The following is a 7,736-nucleotide window of genomic DNA, read 5'->3' on the forward strand; positions in this document are numbered from 1 at the left end:
ACATTCATGCTTGGAATATGGCAGGGGGTGAACGGTTGAAGAGAGATTTGGCTCAGCCATTCTATGGTCGGGTGGAACGTGGTAGTCCCGTCTTCTATTGGTTTATTGCACTCATTAATGATAAATTAATTTCCTTGATTTCCATGTGCAAATGTGTTGATGTATATATGGATTTTGATGGCTGAAATGTTTATGGTATTTCTTTTCCTATTATGTTGGTTATATGTACATTTTTTGACAACAACTTGTATGGATCTCATCATGTTTTTACTTGTACATGAACGGATAATGTGTCTATGACACAGTAGATTATAATGCAGAAAGTGGCATGAGGGAGCAATGGTTTATTGTGATTCTCATATAAGTATGAGATCCCTAAACTCAATTTTGTTGTTTACACTTGTAGGTTATATGTCAATGATATGTTTGATGAAATTCCTATCAGGGCTAGTAGGGGTCTAGCTAAGATATTGTTGAGCTTATTGCTTTTGCATCATTGTTTCCTATACTTTTATTGGTTTCAAGCTTTCATTCCATTCTAGGTAATGGCCTCGGATCTGTGCCTAAAAACGTGGCTTAAATCCAAGTTCGTTGGCACAAAACTGGCAAGTTTGGCCCATAGTCACTGACATGCAGGTATATGAGAGTGAATTTAGCTCTTTGGTTGCTTCCTTTCCCATAGCATGAGAGCAACTATGGACTCAGAGGTCTGAAACACAGTGGGACCCAGGGATAGGTTGTCTGAGTGTTTGACTTGTCTTTGCAAGGTTCTGTTGATGATGTTGGATGACTGTATGTGATGTTCCATCGATTCTATTTCCTTAACGTCACCTAGTAGGTTGAATCTGATAATAGTATCGTATTGTCTCATGTTTATCATGGTTGTCACGGTTACTTGGGTGGATGTGGGAGGAGGGTGTTACAGTAACAGCCTCCTCTCACATCTACCTAAGTAACTAGCCAACTGGGGTAAACATGATATGAGAGGCTACTATGAATAGATTCAATTCCTCTGTGACCTTAAGGAAATGGAATCGATAGAAACACAACATACAAACCTTCCACATCAACTATAGGACCCCTGAGAACCATCCCAACACTTCAAGTAGTTTGCTCCCAGGTCCCACTAAATTTTTTAACCACTTAACCTCTAGACGCTCTCATGTTATATGTTATATACCTAAGGGGGATAATATAGGGTAAAAAGGGAGGTACCCAAGGGAATAATGTAATAATGGGATGGGCCATAGTAATAAATAAGGTGGTTAACCTGTATCATGTAAGGGACCACAAGTAGTTAGTAATAATGTAATGGGCCCATGGTATTAGATAGATGGTATTAAGGGAACCATGGTAATGACCCATGGTATTGTATGTATGAGGCCTATATAGAGGCTAGAGACTCCACATTGAGGGATGTCAAAGATTATTGTATGAACATGCACATGGCTTGTGGAGTGTTCTCCTTCCTTAAGGAGTGAATGTATGGTGTTGCCCTACCTTAAGGGTTTTAATCAATAAAGAAGAATTTCTATCTATTTCTCTCTTATTGTTTCTAAGTTTATTTGCATTGCCTTATATTTCCAGATCAGATCTATAACAAGTGGTATCAGAGCAATTTCTTGGGCAAAAGTGGAGAAATTTTTTATTTTTTGCAGGAACTTTCTCGGGCGGCAAGTTTGCAGATCAAATCTGTACGTTTTGGGGCAAAATATAGAAAATCTAATTACAGATCTGGATTCTTTGTGAAAGAACACCATATTTCAAAAAACAAAAAATCGGCCAAATCAGAGTCCGGATGAAGGAGATATCGTTGATCTAAAAATCAGTGGTGTTGCAGACATTTTTTCGGGGCAGCAAGTTCGCGGCACATATCCATACATTTTGGGGCAAAAAATGAAAAATATGATTGCCGATTTGGATTATTTGTGAAAAAATACCCGATTTCAAAAAAAAAATTGGCCAAATCTGAGTCTGGATGAAGGAGATATCGCCGATCTAAAAATCAGTGGTGTTGCAGACATTTTTCGAGGCAGCGAGTTTGCGACGTAGATCTGTATATTTTGGGGCAAAATCTACACTATCTAATTGTAGATCTGGATTCTTTGTGAAAATATACCTGATATCAAAAAAAAAAATAGTCGAATCGGAGTCCGGATGAGGGAGATATCACTAATTTAAAATCAGCTCTTTTTCTATAATTTTTGGTGACGGTGGGAGAGTTGCAGTGCAGATCTGAAATTCCAGTGCCTGGATCAGGATTTCTATCACATGGGTAGATGTAGAATGATTGTTCCATTTCTGAAAATAGGTCATAATAGAGATTCTAGGAAATATTGACAGAATTGTGGCCATTTCAAATTTTTGCCAAGTAAGCGATTTGTTTTACAAACTCTCTTCATTGCTTATAGCAGTAAGCTTTTTAAAGGAAAATATGATTGGTCTTCTATTGAAAATTTTATAGCATATCATAATTTGTACCATCCAGGGTGTTGGAAGGAGAAAATAGGGTCTTATTTGACAAATGAGGCCTATATATGGTGGCAATCACTTGACAGTGAGTTTCTGAAGCTATGTAGTGCTGATGAAATTGAAGAACTACTTTTGGACAAATGGTCTCATACTAGAAAGGAGGAAACCACAAAACCTAACAAAGATTTTATTTTTACAGGAAAGAAGGAATATTCTATGAATAGGCATATGGCTTGTGGAGTGTTCTCCTTCCTTAAGGAGTGATTGTATGGTGTTGCCCTACCTTAAGGGTTTGATCAATAAAGAAACATTTATTTATATTCAGATCTTGTTATTCTTGGGTTTATTTCTATTATCTTATATTTTTGGATCAGATTTATAACAAGTTGTATTAGAGAAATTTTTTCGCCAATTTTTTTTGTGATGGCAGGCCTAGATCAGAGGAATGTGTATAAATTTGATGGCTCTCATCCAGCCAGATGGCTAGCACAAATGGAGAAATATTTTAGATTGAATTACATCATGGATGATGTGACTCAGCTGAGTGCGGGAAAAATGTACTTGGACCACGAAAGATGGCAATGGTGGCAATGTCATCAAAAATGCCATCCAAGGATAACTACTTGGCAGATGTTCACAAAATATATTTGTGATCACTTTGACCCTAAATCTAATCTTGTGGGTCCTCTTACTAAGCTCACATAGACAAACACACAACCTAGCAAAGATATTATTTTACATGAAAGAAGGAAACCAAGAAACCTAAAGGGTTATTTTCTGCCAATATCTCCTTATTGCAAGTTCATGGATTGATTCAGAAGGAGAAGATCATTGTTTCTATAAATCCTAGTTGCAAGCATAATTTTATCAATGTTAATCTGGCAAAAAAATTGCAAGTTCCAGCAAAACACATTGAAAACACACAGGTGGATGATGAGGATGTTCAAGTGTATAAGGATTTGAAGATTTCTATGGATAAGTGTGTGTTGCATGGTGATTTTTATACTTTAGAGATGGATAATATGGATGTTTTTTTGTGATATCCTTGAATGGAATCTGTAGGTACTATCAATATTAATGTGCAAAAGAAATTCTTGAAGCTCTGGTATAAAATGAAGAAAATTACATTACAAGATATTTCCATCAATAAACAGGTAGAGTACATGGAGGCTGAAGCAGAAGATGTTCCAGGGAATGACATATCAGATGATGAGCCAGTGATGATCGAAAATCAAACACAAATAAAGGCTGAAGCAGAAAAGGTTACAAGTGTTGATACATCAAATGAGGGCTCAGTGGTTGAAGTAATATTGGAAGAAAAGGCACCACAACAAGCACCACAACATGCATCAGATAACAGTCAGGCTCTAGTAAAGGGTGAACTAAAGAAAAATACATCATGGGTTAAAACTTCAACATATCATCACCCACATCACCCCGCAAGAAAACAACCAACAAGATGGTGACAAATTAGACACAAGGACAACAACCCCCGCATGACAGATAGCGAGGAACGAAGATCCACCTACTACACATCAACGTAGAAGAGCTACCATGGTAAACTTTCATCTCAAGCGAGAAACGCACCAGTGAGATCGAGGGTTCACCTTTCTCTTGGATGGCTAGATGCACATGCATGGTACCAGTGGACTACTCTTTTGAGTAAATCTTATTATTTGTGTTCTTCCCATGTTTCGGGGACGAAACATGTTAAGGGGGGTGGAATGTTATATACCTAGGGGGGATAATATGGGGTACAAAGGGAGGTACCCAAGGGAATAATGTAATAATGGGATGGGCCATAGTAATAAATAAGGTGGTTAACCTGTATCATGTAAGGGACCACAAGTAGTTAGTAATAATGTAATGGGTCCATGGTATTAGATAGATGGTATTGATGGAACCATGGTAATGATCCATGGTATTGTATGTATGAGGCCTATATAGAGGCTAGAGACTCCACATTGAGAGATGTCAAGGAATATTGTATGAATAGGCATATGGCTTGTGGAGTGTTCTCCTTCCTTAAGGAGTGAATGTATGGTGTTGCCCTACCTTAAGGGTTTGATCAATAAAGAATCATTTCTATCTATTTCTCTCTTATTATTCTTGGGTTTATTTGCATTGTCTTATATTTCCATATCAGATCTATAACATTATAGGCTTGTCATCATCGAGGAGGCTCTTGATGCTCTCATACTATAGGCATGCCAACATCAAAGGACTATTTTGTCCAGTTATGTGCCAATGTTCCTAGGATTTAAGCCATTTTTTAAGGCCCGGAGCCTAGGACACTACCCAAAATTGAATAACATCTCCAGGACAGTAAAACAACAGGGAAACAATGATGTGAAAGAAAATAGTTGAACAATCCCTTAACAAGACCCCTACTGGCCATGACAGGTATTTCATCAAACATGTCACAAATATGTAATCTATAGGAGTAAACAATAGATTTAAGCATAGGGATCTCATACTTAATTGAGAATTTCTAAGAACCATTGTTCCCTCATATCATATGCTGCATTATTATCTACTGGGTCATAGATACATTGTCCATTAATTTACAAGTAAAAAGATGAAGAGAGCCATACATAGCCATTTTCATAAAACATATATATAACTAGCATAATAACAACATAAATACCAATGAAATTGCAGCCATATGATCCACATATAAATCAATATAATACTCATAGAAATACAAGGAGAAATAAAACCTCATTACTGATGCAAAGTCCAAACCCAGGATGGGAATACCATATTCCACCTAACCATAGAATGGCTGAGCCAAATCTCTCTTCATTCATTCTCCCTCATGCCATATTCCAAGCATGAATGTGGGAATCAAACCAAAAGAACCAAGCAGGGCATCCCAAGGTTAAACCACCTCACCCTCATCACCATAATCAAACTTGGATCACTACGCCAACATAATAAACATGTCGCAATAGGCTTTACGATGATCTCCACCTGATCATTAGGCCAAACAAGCACGGATGCCACCAGATTTTTGCACCTACACCATAAGGAATTTTCCTGTCTCCTAGTCTCTTAGGCGTTACCGCAATCCAAACCTGAATCACTAGGCCATAAATCGAGACCCACTCTCTAGGATTTACCGAATATCCCAAACTCAAGATTACTAGTCCCAATGGAGAGAAAAACACCTATTGGATTTTCTCTATATCCTACCATTCACTGACAAGTATTCCTAGGCCCACCAAGGCAACACAGTCATTGTTTTACTGCAACCCACAGTCTAGATCAGGGGTCACTAGGCCAGTGGATTTATCATGATCCACAGTCTGGTTCAGAGACCACTAGGCCATGTTCTCTATCATTCAGAGATCCACCTCACTCAGTTTCGAATCCATCCAGCGATCCAGCTCAACCAAAATATGAGAACCCTATCGTGCCATGATTATTTGGAAATCGTAAGGCTAGGATGAAAACACTATTACACCTAGAAAAACCCATGCAATAATAGCAAAAGAACCACATGCAATACCATGCATGCCAAATCTAGCAAGGAAAATATGCATGCAAATTGATACCTGCAAAGCATCCTATTATAGTTGCTTGATCTTTACTTCCTCTTGCCTTCTTTTACTTTCTTGATCCAATGCCAAAATGCTCCAAGAAAACTCTAAGTGTCCAAGAGTATGGGAGAGAAAGATACTAATGAGAGAGATCCAAAATTTAACTAACAAAAGGTTAAAAACTTATCCTTAGAAGCATTTTTATTAATGAGGCCTATATTTGCTTCATTTTCCATTATTTTTCTTCATTTTCCTCCTCACATGAAACCTGTGATCTTTCACCTCACTTTTCTCTTAATTTCCATTATTTTCATAATGAATGTGCCAAAATGTCATTTTGCCTTTCCAAAGCCTTAGCCATTAGTTTTTCCAATTTCCTTAGCCATAATAAACTAATAAACACTGACACAAGGATGTGTTGCCCAACATTCATCTTGGAATGAGTGTCCCATCAACTGTGGTTATTATTTTTTCCTTTATTAACTTTTATTACATGGAATTTTCACCAGGTCTATTACAACGATGTCTACATCTCCACTCATGTATATGATCTAAAATATGCATGGAATCATTTTGTTCTAATGAAGTCAAAAGTTTAGTACCTGTGTCATACCAAATGGGTAATTGATAATGCATTAAAAATGTCATTTCCAAGGAATTGAAATTGTGGAAAGAGGAATGTGGTAACTCAATATATCATTTTGCTGTTGAAGTTGTTAGAGTCCACGAGAAAAGTTGTAACTTGATGGAATCATCATTTAATAAATTTTAAAAAGACCATAGGTGATATTTCATGATATGATTTGACGGATCCTCTCTAGAATTACCATCAAATTTTAGTATCTCACTTGGTAACTTAACAGGAATCACTGAACAAAAAGGATAATGATAAATGGGATTGCTCATGAGCCAGGATAAATATGGAAAATCTAAACTCACAGTGAAAGGTAACTGCAATTTAATGTCTTGTTGGGGATATTGATATCCTAGAGGATTGAGTCCAACCCCTGGAGGAGGATATCTAGGATATCCTAGAATAGGTTGAGAAGTTGGAACTCACATTCCCTAATGATAACTAAGGTAAGTTGATGCATCCCATTAATATGTATATTTTGAGGTTCATTATGCTATCCTCCAACCCTAAGAATCATCCTTTTCTCACATAATTCACATTTTATTCATAATATGCTTAGAAATAAGACTAAAAGATGTTTGTCATAGTATGTGGCCTAATGTGATTAAATTGTAGCAAAAAGAAGCATTTTTTAGCAATTTTCTATGCAGAGGCTTGATGGAGATAACTAGGAGAGAATGTAGGGAGTCTTTTCCACATCATTAACTCTCTAACTCAACTTGAGATCACCAAATCCTCACTCACAAACTCGAATCATTGACAGTCGAGTAACTGTAACAACCCTGGTGAAAATTCCATGTAAAAATATATAAATACCATGGATGAGGGGACATGTATTCCAATCTGAATGGTGGGCAAGACATCCTAGTGGGTGTTCAATGGTTGTTTATCATCAAGGAAATTGGCGAAGAAAATGGCTAAGGCATTAAAGAGGCAAGAAGGTATTTTGGCACATTTATTTATTTAAATAATGGAAATTAGGAGAAAAAGGAAGTGAAAGGTCATAGGTTTCATGTGAGGAGGAAAATGAAGGAAAATAATGGAAAATGAAGAAAATAAAGGCCTCATTCATAAAAAGGCTTCTGAGG

Source organism: Pinus tabuliformis, chromosome 8 (genome assembly GCF_031772625.1).
Source record: "Pinus tabuliformis cultivar Carrire ecotype Pingquan chromosome 8, CPIR1, whole genome shotgun sequence".
NCBI lineage: Eukaryota > Viridiplantae > Streptophyta > Pinopsida > Pinales > Pinaceae > Pinus > Pinus tabuliformis.